Source organism: Erpetoichthys calabaricus, chromosome 8 (genome assembly GCF_900747795.2).
Source record: "Erpetoichthys calabaricus chromosome 8, fErpCal1.3, whole genome shotgun sequence".
Classification (NCBI taxonomy): domain Eukaryota; kingdom Metazoa; phylum Chordata; class Cladistia; order Polypteriformes; family Polypteridae; genus Erpetoichthys; species Erpetoichthys calabaricus.
The window spans coordinates 28,408,856-28,428,704 of record NC_041401.2 but is presented as its reverse complement, the minus strand read 5'-3'; positions in this window follow the sequence as shown (position 1 = coordinate 28,428,704).

Here is a 19,849-nt window from a genome sequence, read left to right as displayed (position 1 = left end):
ACAGATAGACATTTGAATATATATATATATATATATATATATATATATATATATATATATATATATATATATATATATATATATATATATACAGAGAGAGAGAGAGAGATGGCTACAAAGCATTTCAAACATAACAATCAGCATACAGATAAATGGTGTAATCCAGACACACACTCTTCCATTAAGTATTATGTCAAGTCCCAAACTAGTTAAACATATTAAAAGTCATGAGTGGATACTTGGTTAAATGAAATACGATTTTTCATATATAAACTGTTATCAGGGATCTAAATATAAAGTTAAATATTATATATGATCACTCTGAGGTGCACTGGTATCTGGAAGGTTGCTGGTTCAAATCCCATTACTGCCTGGAGGGGTCCTACTCCGTTGGGTCCTTCAGCAAGGCTCATAACCTGAAAGTTGCTCCATGGGTGTTCCCTGCACTCTGATCCCCAAAGGTGTGAAAAGACAATTTCCCCTTAATAAATAAATAGAATTCCCCAAAAATTTTCTAATTTAAATGTACTGATGCAATGTAGCCCGGATGACCTAGTTAAACAGGTAAGCAGTTTCAAAAACAGTTTCTCTTAACCTTTTTTGTTGGTCAACAAATAAGACACATCATCAATGACAAGCAGTTTGAAGATCTCCTAATGGGGCTGGAGGAAATCACATGGAAGGCACTCAAGTATGTTTTTGCACCAAACTATGTCCTGATGGTGGACAACAGGCTTCAATCATACAAAACCACAGAGTGCAACATGTTGTTAAAGTTTCTAAAGATTTGTTTTCTGCATTCACAATTGGATTTCTCCTCTGCTATCTTGCTATAGTCAGTGACAAACATGGTGAAAGGTTTTACCAGAACATTGTAACGATGGGAAAGTGGTATCAGGGCAAGTGGAATTGGGCTGAATGGCCTGTTCTCATCTAGATTGTTCTAATGTTTTAATGTTTAATGTTCTAATCCATCAGTTTTGGGTGACTGTTGTTGAACACTGAAATGAGAAGCATCAGATGCTGAGTAGACACGAAAATCAACAGCAAAACAGGCATCACTGAAGTAAGTTAATGCAGTATGTCAGCATTGTTAAGGGATTGAACAAGCTAAATTCAGTAAAAGTTCATTTCACATTTCTCCAAATTTGTACATGATGGAGTTAATCTGAAATTACAATATGTTTGTGTTCAGCGTTAAGCCATGTATCATAATCATGAACATTTTTTAAGGAAGCTGTGGATCCCAGGTGTGCGTACAGCAGCCCTAACCCAACACAGACAGGTAGAGACATGAGTTTGCAACACAGCACATGTTTATTCACGTAGGGAAGCGCTTTTTCTCTGCTCCCCACAGCACAGTACACAAAGCACCAAATGCACAGTCCAACACAAAAGCCTTTCCTTCTTCTTCTTTCTCTGCCTCCACTCCTCTCCTGCAAGCTTCGTCCACCTCCTTCCAACTCAGGCTCCCTGAGTAGTGGTGGCTGGGTCCTTTTATAGGACACCTGGAAGGACTCCAAGTGACCAGGTGACCCCTGGTGGTGGCCACAGGCCCCAGCAGGGTTGAGCTTCCATGCTCCAAACCTGTGGCCCTGCTGCAAGTCTCTAGTGTTCCAGGGGAGATAGTGTCCAGAATAGGTTCTCTCCTATGGTCATTCAATGATTGAGGTGACCCAGCCGGGTAAGAGTCCTGGTGGTCCGCCACAAAGCAGAACATTTAAAAGAAAATTGCTGCCTAATGTTATTATAGCACCAAATCCTTGCAAAAGTATTTAGATCTTTTGAAAGGTTTCAAGCCTTGATGGATTTTAAGTGATCCTTACTCACCATGTAACATCACATAATACTCTAAAGCCATCTGAATCCAACTGAGTGCTGCAGGGGGCTATTGCTTGTCCTGACTGCTTCAGGTGTGGTACAAAGTACAAGGGTTCCAGTCCATCACTTACACACCCTCAACCTGCATTTCCTCCGGGTTATGGTAGGATAACCAAACTACTCTGAGATAAACCCATGTAGACACAAGGAGATTTCACAAAGACAACATCAGGGCATGGGATCAGATCTGAACCCAGGATGCTGGATCTGTAAAGCAGTACCACCAACCATTGCACCACTATGCCATCCCATCTTCATCTAATCTGTACTTTTATTACCAGATAGATAGATAGATAGATAGATAGATAGATAGATAGATAGATAGATAGATAGATAGATAGATAGATAGATAGATAGATAGATACTTTTTTAATTCCAAGGGGAAATTCACATACTCCAGCAGCAGTATACTGATAAAGAAAATATTAAATTAAAGAGTGATAACAATGCAGGTATACAGACAGACAATATCTTTGTATAATGTTAACGTTTACCCACCTGGGTGGTATTGAAGAGTCGCATAATGTGGGGGAGGAACGATCTCCTCAGTCTGTCAGTGGAGCAGGAGAGTGACAGCAGTCTGTCGCTGAAGCTACTCCTCTGTCTGGAGATGACACTGTTTAGTGGATGCAGTGGATTCTCCATAATTGATAGGAGCCTGCTGAGCACCCGTCGCTCTGCCACAGATGTCAAACTGTCCAGCTCCATGCCTACAATAGAGCCTGCCTTCCTCAGTAAGGCACCAGTAAGGAAAACATAAAATAAATTTACTGTATTTCTTAACATTCCTTAAACATGCTCAAAACAAGAATATTTCCAACTGTGCAACTCCAACGTGTAATAATCCAAATAGCATCATTTGATTTGTGCCTCTTAAAGTTAATAAAATGTAAGCATTTCAAAGTTTTCAAGGTTTTCAAGTGTAAATCAGGCACTGACCACACATTTAACTAAAATTTCTAAAAACAGAAGCCAGAGGTTCAAGAAAATATGAGAACATTAACAGTTTGACAGATATCTTGGAAAGGCTCATGAGAATCTTCTAAGGATGGTAATCTGAAATATTATATACAGGAAGGCAGTTTTTTTTTTTTTTTCTTTAAAAGAAGCATTTCTTGAATGTAATGGACTGGCACTCTATCCAGAACTGGCTCTTGCCCTGTGCCCAGTAATGCCAGTATAGACCAACTCCATTTGACCCTGAACTGTAGCCAGTGGGTTATAAATATTAAGCTATTTTATTCTTGTCATTCAATAATCAAGCAAAAAAGAGGACACCACCTCACTGATATGAAAAATGTCAATTCAAAGACAAATGAATCTTAACAGAAATAAAATTAATCCTTAAAGACAAAAAAGTAAAAACCTCAATCAGGGAGATGGTGATCGCTGAATATGAAGCTGTTCTTGATATTCTGCTGCAGTCATCTTATTAGCGGCTGCCAATAATGTGCAACGCATTACTGTCATCTAACATTTAAATGGAACTTTTTAGTGAAGCCATTACTTTTGGTCAGGGTTTCTAAGTGCAACATATGAATTCATTTAAAGAGACAAACTGTTTGCCCAAAACAGACTGCTGAGAATCAGCATGCAGCAGCTTCTCAAGTAATTCAATTTAATGGATCTGTTGTACAGGAAAATGGAGATTTTAGGTGAATGGCAATAGTATCATGTCTAAGAGTCTAATGCTGTGAGATACTAAATATGATTAAAATAAATGTATTGTCTGAATTAAATTAACTTACATAAGCATAATTGCATTACAGGTAATAGTTAAAAAAGTCATAGGACAAATGCTTTTTACTAAATGTTTCTATTTCAGTCTTCAATTAAAGATTCCTATTGACAAGTACCTTAATTAAATAAAAATCCTGCTCTTCTGGGGTCAAAAAAGTGTAAATATAGAGAATCAAAAATCTAAAACTACAGCATCTGTGTAATAACTTAATGGAAGAAAATACTAAATACTGAATCTTGAAAAAAAAGAAAAGTTAATTTTCGTAAAATGTTTCCTTCGTGGGAGCAGTGGCCTCTGTTATTTCATGTAGCAAACTTTAACAAATACTTTTCATATTACAAAGAAATTAAGCATGTTAACATGCCTAAGAATACTGTATATAGTAACAATATAAAAAACCAGAATGTACTGTATGTCTGTTTGTATGTTCGATATTCAATTCTACATTCTACAATTCTAAGTCTATACCTATATAGTTTATTTCCAGAGTCCTACATCTCCTTGCGTAAAAAAGTTCTTCCTGCTTCAGTTTTTAAATGCACTTCCCCTTAATTTCCAATGATGTCCTCGAGTATGTGATTTATCCTTAAGCAGAAAGAATGTTGCTGGATCTACTTTATCAATGCCTTTGAGGATTTTATATACCCGGATTAGGTCCCCACACATCCATTCATTATCCAACCCGCTATATCCTAACTGCAGGGTCACAGGGGTCTGCTGGCGCCAATCCCAGCCAATACAGGGCGCAAGGCAGGAAACAAACCCCAGGCAGGGCGCCTGCCCACCACAGAGCTTGAGACTAAACAGGTTTAATTCTCTGCGTCCATCACAGTAGGCCATGTCCTTAAGTCCTGGGACACACTGGTCCTCTGCACAGCTTCAAGTGCTGCTATGTCTTTCTGTACTGTAGTGACCAGAACTGCACATAGTACTCCAGATGTGGTCTCACTAGTGTATTATATAATTTAAGCATAACATCCCTTGAGTTAAATTCAACAGTTTTTATGATATAATATTTTATTTGCCTTTCAATTGCTTCTGTGCATTGCTTAGTCGATGAAAATGTTGTGTCAACATAAACCCCTGAATCATTTTCAAAGGATGTTCACTTTGTGCATATGTAGCACTTTGCACTTTTTCTTCTGCATTTTCCAGGAGTTTGCCCAATGCAGAAGTTAGTCCAAGTCTTAGGATGGACGGAACAGCAAACAATAACAACAGGGTCACCATTTAAAACACATAAAAGTTTGCTTTCTTTCTTTAACCCAGTCTCCTAATATTCCCAGGCAACAGCAGGTACTTCAGCTAGTATTCTGTATAGTCACCAGATAAAAAATGGTCCAGTGACAATAAGAAGTGGACTGAAGCCCTCAGTCGGTCTGTTCCTGCCTTATATCTTATGCTGTCTCTGACTCTCAACACCCTAATTTGGAGAATGTATGTAGTGCTATAATAATAATCCATATAATCAGAAATTGGCATGAGTGAGTTCAAAAATGATGCAATAGTTATACTAATAATTGAATAATTGGGAGCCTACGTGTCTCTTGGCAGTAGATGAGTGTGTATAGGTATTTAATTATTTTTAGTGCATTTGCAAAATTATGAAAAGCACCTATTGTTGTTGTCATGCCTAAATAGGTCTTTTTGGGTTATTACATATTGAAAGTTATCCCAAGCTGGGTTTTTACATGGAGGATTCTATTTTTTATAATTACTGAAACTGTAAATGTTTCTTTTAATTTACATAATATCCATTGTTTATGCAATGCTCTAAAGAGGAGCCACATGATCAATTTAGTCACATCTAGTGATTTCAAGGCAAAAATGGTGTTGCTTGCTTAACTTGCCACCCCTCAGTGGATAATTCTAACAATGTCTCTGAAGAACTCTAGTGTTGCTGTTGTAAGCAGGCCCCAGTGTCAGGTATTTGAACTCGTTAGACATCCTCTGTTTTGTCGTGTCCTTCTGGTATTGAGTATTGTTATTATATTTATTAATACTTATTGTATTAAGTATGTGAATTTCCCCTTGGGATTAATAAAGTATCTATCTATCTATCTATCTATCTATCTATCTATCTATCTATCTATCTATCTATCTATCTATCTATCTATCTATCTATCTATCTATCTATCTATCTATCTCTTTGCCATTCCGGTTACGGCCTGCCTGTTTCACCATGGGTTGGGTGTGTTTTACATCTCCTGGTCACCTTTTGAGCTTCCCAGTAATCCTGATATGTCGGTCTCGTAATAGTCTGTCTGCCTGTTTGTCCACCTCAAACAACTCAACTCATAATGAAAAGCTTTTGTTGAAACTTAATACACTTATTCTTCATTGGAATGTGTTAGGAACATTGAATTTTCTTCAGATATCTCAATCAGAGAATTCTTTATTAATTTTTAAAATTTGAAAACCCTCATTTAAAAACAAAATGGGGAAATTCTGTCCAGGCTTATCTACTAATTAATTTACTATTTCAAATGTGCTTTGAATAAAGTTATTTTAGCTTGTACATTTTCATGTTTCCCAAGTCTGATAGCCAATCCTGATGGCAAAACAGATTCTGAAAACATGTTATTGAAACACCAGCAGAATCTCGCACACTAGCAGTAACTTGCCATTTTATTCATGTGCATGAATACCAATTCACTTCTTCTGCTGCTTGAAGTCATACCAGGAAACTTAAAAAAAAATTTGTAACCATAAAAATTTTTATCACTCTATAATTTAATATTGTTTTTTATCAGTATGCTGCTGAAGGAGTATGTGAATTTCCCCTTGGGATTAATAAAGTATCTATCTATCTCTCTATCTATCTATTGTAAAAGATTAAGAGTCTCCGTGACCCCTTGAACCCTTGGATCAGACGTCAGACACCAGATAAAAGTCCAATTATTATTTATTATATAATAATAATGTGCACCAAGCACCCTCCACTCCACAATACTCATATAATTAATCAATAATAAACACAATAACCAATAATCCTCCACACTCCCAGACACTTCGCCACCCTTCCTCCCAGCTCAGCTCAGTGTACTGGGCTTCCCAGAGTCCTTTTATACACCCTGACCCGGAGGTGTTCCCATTCAACAGTCCACAGTTCCTTTTCCCTTCCGGGTCAGGGTAAACAGTCCTTTTTTTCAACCCGGGAGCACATCGTTTCTTCCTGTCACATGACCGTGACGTACTCCCGGGTTATAGGGCACATGCGAGCCTACGAGCCCTCCTACAGCGACGCCTGGTGGCCCCCAAGGTATCCAGCAGGGCTGTGTATAAAAACTACATAGTCCATGAGGCCCTGCTGGAACTCGGGGCATGTCCACGCTGCTGGGAGAGCTCCTCTTGGCGGCCTGGGGGTGAGGGCCGGAGAAAGAAGCCGGCAATCCACCACAATTCCCCCCCCCTTAGCGAAGCCAACTGGGGCGAAGCTACCAGCCCCGCGAGGGACGTCCACCTCCAGGAGAACGCATCATCCGGACCTTGGCTACTTTGTCTAGATCCCCCGGCGAACCTTGGGGGAACGGTGTATCTTCTTTCCCACCGCTCCCCTGTCCTCCGGGGACAACTTCACCACACGTGGCCCGGTTGCCGATAGTTGTAGCACCGCCAACGTCCTCCTGGTGGCCTCTCTTCCCGAGACCTGAAACATCTCGGGAATTCGGTCAGCTCCACCTTCTCCTCCGCCAAGGAGGGGTTAATGGCTGCTTTGCTGCTCTCTGCCCTTTTCTTTAATATGTCAGGAGACCCTCGTTTTAATTCGGGGATCTCCTGCTTTCTCTGGGGCTTGTGCACAGCGTGAGGCTCTCTATGGAAAAGAGAGAGCCTCTTTGCTGTTTGCACACCCGTTGTCCTATGCATTAATGGAGGCGGCGTCATTAGTACCACATCGCTCCGGGTAACAGCACTGTCCAGCCGGCCCGGTTCGATTGGCACTTCCTCCGCCCCTTCAGTAACCAACGGCAACTCCTTTATCACGCGGGTCGGGCTCTTAAGGTCCGCATCAGTCCAGAGTGGCGTCTGATACCGCCGCCCCGGTTCTATCGGACAGTTGCCCGACCACTCCGTCATTGTGCCACAGTCTACTGTCGGATTCACAGTGCTTTGGCAACCGCTACTTATTAAACGCGGTGCCGGCTCACACTGCGTCCCCTTATTATATACAATACGGGCAGGACTCACCTGTATTCCCGCATCGATCACCGGAGGAGCTTCTCGCCCCAGTCGCCGTAGGAATCCCTGCAGTCCCTTTAGTGGCTCCTCGGCCGTAGCTCTCAGCTCCTCCACATGAGCCTTCAGTTCCTCCAGACCCTGGAAGAAAGTGTAAAGGGGCGCGAGACATTTCTCGAGCTCCCATAAGTCTATAAAGTTAATTGTTTCGGCCGGAGGCAAAGACACTTCCTTGTTTTGATCACCTGTCGACCGGGAACCAATGAGCACATCCGCTCCTGGCACGTGCTCTGCTGGGCTTCGCGAAGGCTCCTGGGGATTTGAGTCCCGCATTTTAGACGGCCTGGGTGCTGCTACCGGCCGAGAGCCAATGTGCACGTTCGTTGTCGGCACGTGCTCTGCGGGGCTTCGCGGAGGCTTTTGGGAAATGGAATCCGAAGAGGAACGGGTAGCCTCAAGCGGCTGACTGCGATCTGCCGCTTTTAATTTGTCGGCAGACCGCTCAGTCACCTCCTGCTCCTCTTTTTTTAATTTTGGCGCTGCTTCGCTCGCCGCCCCCTTCCCTTTCAGGGAGCTCAGACCTGTCGGGGAACAACTGACCTCACCGAAGGCTCCGAACTGACCGTATCGTTCCCGGCATCCATCGCGCGAGGTCACGTGGTCCTTGTCCTCGAATGGGCTTGTAGATTGTCGACTCCTAGCCTGGCCTGCCTTCTGTGTAACGCGGCCATCTTGCCAAGGTATGAGGAAGGCATCCGACGCACCGTCTGCTTTCTGGAGGCATGCCTCTGTAAAACAGGAATAAAATGTACCCGAAACTTTGGGCGTTTTCCCGGTACATACCTCCAGATGTGGTAGCGATGTCCCCAATCCGTTCAGGGATTCCGGCGCGGCTGATGGCTGACAGCAACCCTGCTGTTGCGCCCTTCGGGCTTGTTCAGCCTTTATCGGCTCTCGGTCCTCCTCACACCCAGTCAGATACGTCCAGGTCAATTCGGAGTCTGTCATAGCCTTCACCCAGTCGGGACTGCCCTTCTTTCCAGTTTTCTTCCCCATCGCGGTCTGCTGTATCTTAAAGCTCACGGAGTATGGTGAACTTTTCTGTGCGTCCTGACGCTGTCTTCTTGGGGTTCTCTTTCCACAGAAATTTGTTTAATTTCAGGTCCTCTGCCAAAACTGAACGGCCAGAGAATCCTGCCGACTACGCCACTGTAAAAGATTAAGAGTCTCCGTGACCCCTTGAACCCTTGGATCAGACGTCAGACACCAGATAAAAGTCCAATTATTATTTATTATATAATAATAATGTGCACCAAGCACCCTCCACTCCACAATACTCATATAATTAATCAATAATAAACACAATAACCAATAATCCTCCACACTCCCAGACATTTCGCCACCCTTCCTCCCAGCTCAGCTCAGTGTACTGGGCTTCCCAGAGTCCTTTTATACACCCTGACCCGGAGGTGTTCCCATTCAACAGTCCACAGTTCCTTTTCCCTTCCGGGTCAGGGTAAACAGTCCTTTTTTTCAACCCAGGAGCACATCGTTTCTTCCTGTCACATGACCGTGACGTACTCCCGGGTTATAAGGCACATGCGAGCCTACGAGCCCCCCTACAGCGACGCCTGGTGGCCCCCAAGGTATCCAGCAGGGCTGTGTATAAAAACTACATAGTCCATGAGGCCCTGCTGGAACTCGGGGCATGTCCACGCTGCTGGGAGAGCTCCTCCTGGCGGCCTGGGGGTGAGGGCCGGAGAAAGAAGCCGGCAATCCACCACACTGTCTATCTATGAAAAGATGCCGTATGTTATATTGTCCCAACTGTGAATTCATCACACCTGACAATGGGGTTTCTTAATTATTCCAACTGTCAGAAAGTTCTTAAGAATACTTGGAAAAAATCCATGATCTATTCATTAAAGGACAGATAATTCTTCTGTATCGATTCCTGGTCCAAGCGAGAAGGCAGTGATGCATACAATGAAAACAGCTTGTGAAATAGGGTTACAGCAATTTCATGTGTTCTTGACTCATCTGAAGTAATTGCAAAGCTTATTGGGATGGAGCGTGTTGGCTCCATGCTCCCACTCTTGTTGGGGAGCCTCTTGAACTTGACACCGTCGATAGTCGTAACTGGGATGAGCCAGGCAGGTGAGGACAAGCACACACAGAGCAAGGGGATGATGAAAAAGTGTTCTATTGTTTTTTATTAAAGATCAAAAAGTGTTCAGAAGTACAGTGCTCAAAAAGTTCAATAAATAAATAATCCAATAAAATAAAGATGCTAGTGAATGATAAAATTAGTGAAACAATCCATTAAAGTGAAGTTAAAAACAACTGCAGGAAGCTGTCCATTAAAACATGAGTGCTCTTGCCATCTGTTAACTGATGTCTCCTCAGCTAAGGAGAACGCCTACACAACAGACACAGCCGTCCATCATCCTGCGGTCATCCGGTCCAGGTTCCTGCCATTTCCATTGCTCAACAAGAGGGCCCCCAATCCGGTCCCAGGCTTGGGTCCTTCCCATCCATGGACACAGAAAGGCTCTCCATGTGAACCTGTTTCACTCACTCCCGCTGCCTTCCCAGACTTATGTGGCGAGCACCACACCTCCTGGTCGCTCCAGCTCTCTGAATCACTCACCACCACCACCGCAGCTCCGAGCACCAGCCACATGCTCTCTCCATGGCTCTCCACCTCATGGCTGTCTGTCTGCCTCCTCTCACACTTGAGCTCACTCTCGCGCTCCTGCAACAGCTTTTGCTTGCCTCTTGCCTGTTTCACGCTACTTCTTTTAACCTCTGATCTCTCTGTCGATCTTCTCTTTGTGTTTTCTTTTCCTTTCTTATCCTGACTTCCCCTTTTATATGCTGGTTACAGGTGAAGTCTACTGACCACCCTCACAAGGCACCACACAGACAGACCTCTCACAAATCAGGAGATGAGCTGTCTCCTCAGCAGATCGTTCGTACCTCTTCCACTCCCCAGTGTGAGCGCATCCAATTATTTGGACCCACTATACCATACTCTGGAAGTACAATCTATAATGATCCAAAGTATGCCATAGAAGTTATCATTTTTAGGCCACTTGCATGTTCTCTTAATAATGGCCAGTTCCTCTGTTTTGTGTTTCCTATAATTCTCATCTTTATAAACGTATATCTTGTTTCTTCTTTCTTGCCTTTTTAAATGATGTATATTGCCCTTTTGGTAATAATCAAAATACCAAGGCTGCCCCAAGCTGTTTATGTTCCATTAAATTAACTCTGTGGATCTTATTTATTTATTTGGATCCAATCTTTATTTTTGCAGTTATAACCTATATTGGACTTGACTGTAATTTATCATATTGCATTCTGTAAATTGTGATTGACTTTGTAATTTATATTTTAGCTGTAAACTTGTTACAGCACTCTGAGACTGTACCAAGTGAAGAGAACTATAAAGTAATAAATTGATGCCACTTTTTTAACCATTGCTGTTAATGGTGCTTGACTCTTCTTTTTTTGCTTTGCATTGCCAGCACTGTGGCATTACAACTGTTGTATACTGTGACAGATAGGGGGCGCTATCACTCCCTTGAACCCTCTGATCAGGCGCCAGACACCAGATAAAAGTCCAAATTATTATTTTGTTAGGACAATAATGTGCACCAAGCACCCTCCACTTCACTATACTCATAAATCACTACAATAATCAATAAACAATAAGAATCCTCCACTCCCAGACGCGCTGCCACCCCTCCTCCCGACTCAGCTTCCCTGTCTGGGATTTCCCAGAGCCCTTTATAGTCCTTGACCCGGAAGTGCTTCTGAACCCTCAGTCCATGTGACTTCCTAGCACTTCCGGGTCAGATCAAAACTCTTCATTTTCATCCCGGAAGTACGTCATTTCTTCTGTCCATGTGACTGAGACATCCTTCCGGGGTGTAGGGAAAATAGTCCTTAATCCTCCCTGCAGCATCCTCTGGTGGCCCCCATGGTATCCAGCAGGGCTGTGAATAAACACTCCATTGTCCATGATTCCCTGCTGGCATTCGGGGCACTTCCACGCTACAGGGAGGGCTCCATCTGGTGGCTGGGATGAATGGCCGGCCGTATTCCACAATACTTTTGTGGAGTGTTTTGCTACAGAAAGCCCCAGCACTGTTGAGCCATTTATTCAGACTCTGGAAGCCACTTGCTACGCTGTTGTAATGGCCCACCTGGTGTTGTGTTTATTGACATGCTGTTTCATGTGCTTGTGTTGTGACACCAACTTTGTTAATTGGACTTTGTGCTGTATGATCTAATTGTATCACCAGAAATGGGCTGGAGTGGGGATGGGATCCATGTATGGATGAAATAGTGGGTATGTTAGGCTTACCTAAATAATATTGGCAGGCATGGAGAGAGATGTGAGGAGATTGTTAGTTCTGTTTTGTTGAATTGTTTGGAGAAGTTACATGAAGTATATACTTCCTCGTGTGGATAGGGAGCTGTTTTGTGTTAGGCAGTGTCAACGATAGACAAATAAAGGAGCCAAAAAAAGGCTTGGGGCAGCCACCTGTATAATATTGTTGGCTGCAAATGGATAAATTAGTTGTACAGATGTGTACAGGTTTGAGTCCAACACAGAACTCACCTGAGAGTGTCAAGATTGCAGTTTTAAATGCAAGCAGAAGAAGTGACATCATCAATGGGGCCAGAAGTGGAAGTGGTGTCGTCAGGACTGGAACCGGAAGTTATGTTATCAATGGGGTCAGGACCGGAAGTGAGGTTATCAGGGCCATGTGGAATTTCCTGTAACTGGTCTGCAGAGAAGTGAGATAAAGAGTCAGTGTACTCACCACCCCCTGGTCTGGCATGGAATTAATCTCATTCAGGCCCTTTAGCTGCCTCCTATGCGCACATGTCTGACAACAGTTAGCTAGTCGCTAGTTTATTTTATGTATTTATTTCAATTTCATGCTTCCTTCTGTCTTACCAACTGCAAACTTAACAATCACTTCCTAGGTAGGGAAGTTATTTTAATGTACGCAACTTGCAACTTAAAACTTTCAAATCAGGTTATATAAGTGCCTGCAGGTTTTGCTATTCATTAGTGGAGAAAGCACTGTGCTCCATTTAATAGCCAGTCCATTACCAGTCCTCATTCTTTATAACTCTAACTAATAAAATTTTAAAGACTTTGAAATGATTCTTGGTATTGAAGCAAGTTTCTACATAAACTCCCAACTCTGCCACCCTCATTCTACACTGTTCTTTTTACAAGACTGATTTAAATTTGCTGAGCTCTTTTTTATTTTCTTAACCCCTCCCTCATCATTCAGAGTCTAGAGTCAATTGCAGTTTTATTTCCCTGTCATGTGCCTCCTCTTTTACAGTTGCCTCCCTTGTTCTTATTTTCCTGTATGACCAGAGATGTAATGTCACAATGTTTTATTTCCAACTGATTACATCTGCCCATTGGAATTTTAACTCTTCTCTATTCCAAAATGAAGATGCTTGCCAAAATGCTGTGTATAAACTAGACCAATTTATTGCTATGAATTTTGGATCTGTGATCAGTCCTGTGTTTGTCTAGCTTCCTATAATGGGCACCATTCACAATTTCTCAAATTCAATTTGCCAGGTGGTTGGCTTATTTGAAAAAGCTAAGTATTTCTGAACTTAAGTTGAGTATCTTATATTTAAAGAGCAGGTATTCTTGGGTGTGTGTCAATAATGACCTCCCATCAGAATGGAACAAAATGGTGTGCTTCTTTAAAGGGATGAATTTGTGATTCCTCACACATAAATGAATTGTACTTGTGTGATGTGATTTGTTTGCTTCTGCTTTGTTAATGAAAATAAGAGTGAGACTCAACCAATAAACCTATAAACATTTCTTGTTCAGAATTTTCTGAAAATTCTGGTCCTTCTCCCTATAATGGTAATTATTTTCTGGAAGGTCTGGCCATCCATGTGCTTACTGATAAAAGAGCTTCCCTACTACAGCAATTCCCCACTTTTCACTGACTGAACTTGCTAAGTTTTTGACATCTACAGATAAAGGTAGGTCATCAGGGTCTGATGAGCTACCTCCTGAGCTTTGTTGGTTATCTAAACCACTTTTAAGATGTTAAAATACTTCCATCACTTCTACAAAAATTAATTTCTGTTTTTTGGCCAGGCGCTAACTCAGCTGTGGAATGGCCAATAGGTGGAGGCAGCTTGATGGCCGAGGTATCCAGGACTCTGAACAAATCCAAATCGTATTATGTGATATTTTCTACTGTTGAATTCTGCTCTGTACTTATAATATTTTTATTGCACTATTATATTGCACTAGCTGTGTAAGCCCATGCTGTAAATAAACTATTGAAATTGTCAGAAAAAGAATTCAGGTAATTGAAATGTCAAGTAATTGAAAGAAATTACTCTGGGCATCTCTCATCGCTTGTGTATTAGCAGTTAAGTGACTTTGTCTTTCTTTGGAGGTTTAGTTTTTACCGATGTGTTCACCTTGCTTGTGTATTAGCGGCGGGAGGAAAAGTAAAAGAGATATAGTTTTGCCGATGTGCTCGCCTCACTTCTGTATTAGTGGCTAAGAGAGTGACTCTATCTTCGGAGGTTTCATTTTGCCAACGTGCTGGCCTCGTTTGCATATCCTCAGAGGTGGAGCCCTTACCCCGAATCCACCTCTCACTTCTGGGCCAGACAGACACACACACTTCCATGTGTAGACATTTATATATAAGTTTGAGGAATACTTGTGTTCTGTTCTGTGTATTGTATTGTATTTATTTTGACACTTACTGCACACCCAACCTACCTGGAAAGGGGTCTCTCTTTGAACTACCTTTCCCAAGGTTTCTTCCATTTCTTTTCTCAACAAGGGTTTATTTGGGAGTTTTTGTTTGTTTTCTTAGAGAGTCATTGTTGGGGGGCTGTCAAAAGGCAGGGCCTGTTAAAGGCCATTGCGGCACTTCTTGTGTGATTTTGAGCTATACAAAAAAAAATTATATTGTATTGTATTGTACTTATTTTAAAACAATGAAAGGAAACCTTGAATATTAGATCAACTGCCTAATTTCATTGATAACCCTGTTACAAAGCTCCTGATAAACCTTCTTTCCCTGTGTTTGCGTTTATGTTTATATTATGTTTATGTTGTGTCAACATAACCCCTTAAATCCATTTGAGAAATTTCTTCCTATAGGACCGTGTCTCCCATCTTGTTGATGTTTCTTTAGCCCACATGTAGCACTTTTCTACATTAAACTGCTTTTTCCAGGTGTTTGTCCAGTTCTGAAGCCTGTGCAGGTAATTTTGAATTATTTTTGTTGCCTCCTCAGTGGCTGCCATCCCTCCAATTTTAGTGTCATCTGCGAATTTGACAAGTTTTACTAACTATACCAGAATCAATGTCATTAATATAAATCAGAAAAAGTAATGTTCCAAGAACAGACCCCTGAGGGACTCCCCTGATGTTCTCACTCCATGTGGAACATTCTCCTCTTATATGTACTCTTTGTCTCCTGCCGGTTAACCAACTAGAGATACAGTTTTGTAAGTTACCTCTGATGCTTACAGTTTCTAGTTGCAGAATTAATCTTTGGTGTGGCACTGTATCAAATGCTTTTTGAAAGTCTAGGTAAATTATGCCATATGCTTTGTTTTTTTCAACTATTCTGGTTGGTTTTCTAAAATATCTAAATGATTGGTTTGGCAGGAGCTTTCTATTATAAACATATGCTAGTTGTTGTTTATAATATTATTTTCTCGTTTATTTCTTATTATAGTTTACTTAATTTTGCATTAAACCGAAATAAGACTAATTGGTCTGGATCCATTTTGACTCCCTTCTTGAAGATTGGAGTCACATTTTCAACTTTCCAGCCCTCAGGTACTTCTCCTTTCAGAAGTGACTGCTGAAATATGCCTAATAATGGATAAAGATGATCTTTTCATTTCTTTCAATACAATCTGTAAAGTCCCATCAGGTCCAGGGGTTTTATTAGTCTTCAAATGCTTCTATTTCTTCTGTTTTAAAATCTATGAACTCATAGTTTGGTTTTACTTCTGCACAAGGCATTCCACTTGTTTCTTCCTTTATAAATACTTGAGTGAAATATTTGTTCAATTCATTTGCTATTTCCTTCTCATTCTCAATGATTTCTCCATTCATGTCCCTAAGGTTTCTTAAATTCTCTTTTATCATCTTTTTACTGGAGTAGTACTGAAAAAATAGTTTGTTGTTCATTTTGGCTTCTTTAGCAATTTTGTTTCAAATACTTTTTTTTGATATTTTGCTGTAGTTTCCCATATTCCTCTGTATCATCTGGCTTTTTAAAATTTTCTTGTTCAGTGGTCTTTTCAATTCTACTTTTTTAAATAATACTCTTATTTATCCATTTTGGCCAATTCTTTGTTCTTTTTTGTTTTATTGCTTTGTGGAATAAACTTATTTTGAGCCTGAATCTCAACTCTCATTTATAGTTGCTGGGTTTTGCTTTCCCATTCTGTGTTTTGTAGATACTTCCTCATGTTATAAGTCTTTGTTTTGGTGTACATTTGTGTGTTTTCAAAGAATATCTCAAAATTGACCATATTGTGATCACTGTTACTTAAAGTATCAGAAACTAATGTTTTTGTTACTCTGTCTTTACTGTTTCAAAAGGTGAGATCTAGAAAGGCATCTCCACATATTGGACCTGAGACAAACTGGGAGAAAAAGCAGTCATCTGCTATCTGCACCATTTCAGTTTCCTCTTTTCTATTCCCAATAGGGACTTCCCAATCAATATTCAGAAAGTTAAAATCACTCATGGCCACTACATCTTCTTTATTGCACATATATCTCATTTGATTAAATAATGTTATTGTCTAACATATTAGAATTTGGTGGCCTGTAGCAAACAGCAATAACAAGATCTCTGTCTTTCCTTACTAGCTTAAACCACAGTGGCTGCATTTCCATTGTGGTTACGCGCAAAATAGAAGCGATACTTCTGAAGTCGACAAAACACAAATACGACTTGTCTGTGTTTCCATTGGGTGATTTAATGTGAATAAACTTTGTTTTATCACCTGAAATTAAAAATGAAGACCAACATGGGTGTTGGTGCTGTTATTTCAACTATGTCTACAATCGCTGTATTCATTTTTAATTAGAGAGACAACAGTGAGTGAATACAATAAAGGGCAGGCAGAATCCACATATTAGGGATTTCTTTGAAATTGTCCACTGTGGGTACAAATTTTTTGGATGAGCAGCTCAACATTCATGGAATTATGCAGCACAATAGGTCCTCTTGTGTCCCCTGTATACACAAGGGAGCCAGTCCTGACAGAGAAGCACATAGCCATCGTGCTTTATAAACTGCTTACCTGTGCGGAGTACAGGAATGTTGCTGAGACTTTTGGGGTGAACAAAACCACCGTTCACAAGTGTGTATATGGGGTGTGTAAGGCCATATGCTGCAAAAGGCAATTCATCATTTTACCTGATGTAGAAGAGGCTTGGCATTTTTCACAGCACAATTATGAGGCATAGAAAATACCTCAGGTGTATGGTGCGATCGATGGCTCACATATCGTGCACCAAGTGACAAGTATCGGGATTATGTTAACAGGAAAGGATGGACATCTATTTCTCTGCAGGTAGTCGATGAGAGGTTAATGATTAGGGACATTTGTTTTGGGTCACCAAGTAGTGCTCACGACACTGCTGTATTCATCACATCACATTTGCACAAGTATTTGAAAATGTACATCATCATGTGACGTAAATGAGAAAAATGTGTTTCCACTGCAGTTTTACGAATTATTGCTTTGTCGAATCATCTGAAAAACCACGTCAAGTGAGTGTAAAAACTTTTTTGTGAATTTTCAAAATCCACGTGTTTTCATTACCGTTTTTTTGTTTTGCAATTTCAAAATGTACATTAATAAGGTTAATGGAAACGCGGACATAGATTCTGACATGTTTCCTCCTTCCAACTTGAGGATGTGAGCCTGAATATTATTTTTCACATATAGTGCCACACCCCCTCCTTTCCTTCCTTGTTTGTCTCTCCTGAAGCACGTGTACCCACTAATATATTCTTCTCTTTCACTCTCATTTAGCCATGACTGTGTAATTCCTACAATATCATTGCCTCTAGCTCATGCATTTTATTTCTAATACTTTTTGCATTAAGGAGTAAACATTTTAAACGAGGAAAGTTATTTTTTGTGTTTTTTTCTTCAGTTACATTTTACTATATTTTCTCATGTATAGTTCTCTTTAGTGAGTAAAAGCACATAACAATATAATATTTACTGTATATACAAAAATACACAAATTTCATACTCATTTCATAGTAAAACAGAACTGAATATAAATAGTCACATTAGCATCATAATTGAGTTCACAACAGAGGAGAGGTAAACAAAAACTCCACTTGACAGGATCCTTAGATTAGGGGTCATTAAAAATGGAGTTAGGAAAACTGTCTGTTCTCTTCTTCCATGGCATTCTAAAATATCCTACGCTTGTGCTGAAGTGCATAACTTTAAAAACTGAATTGTAATGATAAACAGTATCATGAATTGGAGTCACAGTCATAGCAAAAAGATTATGAGGCCTCCAAAAAGCCTTCACAGGCCATCTATGCCTGTCGGGATTAGGCCTCACTCAATAGGCTTGACTCCTAACAAGTACAGGGCTGCTTTGGCCTACACAAGACTAAAGGGGTGGAAGCTTCAAAATTAAACTTTGAAGTATCAGAGTTGCCTGTCAAAGAAAGGAATCAGTAAAAAAATCCAGAGTCTTTATAAATAAATATTTATTTCAAAATCAAAAAAATGCCTCAAAGATGCCAAAAGTGTTACCTAAAAATGCAGTCCTCAACAAACAAGTTTATCAATACACATTCCATTAGAAAAAAAACAGTATGAGAGCAAAAAATAATAAAATAATCCAGAAAACCCAACAAGATATGCAGTACTCACAACAACTCTAACAGACCTTCAGTGTACCATGTCTGCGGTCTCCTCTGTCTTTGACACAAATAGCCAGAGGGAGGGCTCAGACATAGTCATGTCAGGATGGCTCCTCCCCTTGGGGCTCCACCCACAAGGACCAGAGAACATAAGCCAACTTGAAGATACAGTACATAATTCACTAATAAACAAAAAAAAAAACAGGGATAATTAATTAATAAACAAACGAACGGGGGTACCAATTTGATGGGGAGGCATATTAGTAGGTTAGTCGAGGATTATTTAAACTAGGATACAGAGGTGTAGGGAGTTTAGGACTGTACATGGAGAAACAAACAATAGTGTAAAAATAAAAATGCATGGTAATGTGAAGCCTTACCCAACATTTAAATGCAAAAGTAAAATAAGTAACACATTAAAAATAGTTTGTCTGTAATCTTTTTAGTTAGCCATTAAAACACTTGAAGTATCAAAAATAAATGAAGTGAGTTGGAGTTGTATGTTGAGGAGTATAATTATGATATTATGACATGGCTAAATACACATTTTTTAGGAAGGATAGACAGAACAGAAAAGGAGATGGGGTTGCTGTTTAAGTGAAACAGAATTTAAATGCAAGTCCTCTTCAGTTGGACAATGAGCTCCATCTTGGTGAGGACATGTGGCTTGGCCTGGAAAGGATTAGGGAAAGATACCTTATTTTAGGAATGTATTGTACACTGTCCAATGCAGAAAATAATTTCAATGCACATCTTTTTGGTAATATTAAAAAGGAAAGTTTACAGAGGGATAATATTCTATGTGACTTTAACTACCTGAATATTAACTGAGATAACACAAGAGCAGGGGTTTTTAGAAGTAATCAGTGACTATTTTTTAAACACAGTATGTTAAAGCACCAATGTTAGAGGAAGCCTGGCAGGATTTCATATTTTGTAATAATCAGGGTAGAATTGAGGGTGTAGAGGTGATAGACCCACTGGGGACAAGTGACCATAATATAATACAGTTCTCAGTGTTTTGGAAGAGTGCGGATGCAAAAACTGAAACTGTTAAGTTTAATTTTGATAGGGTAAATGTTGAGCAGATGTGGCA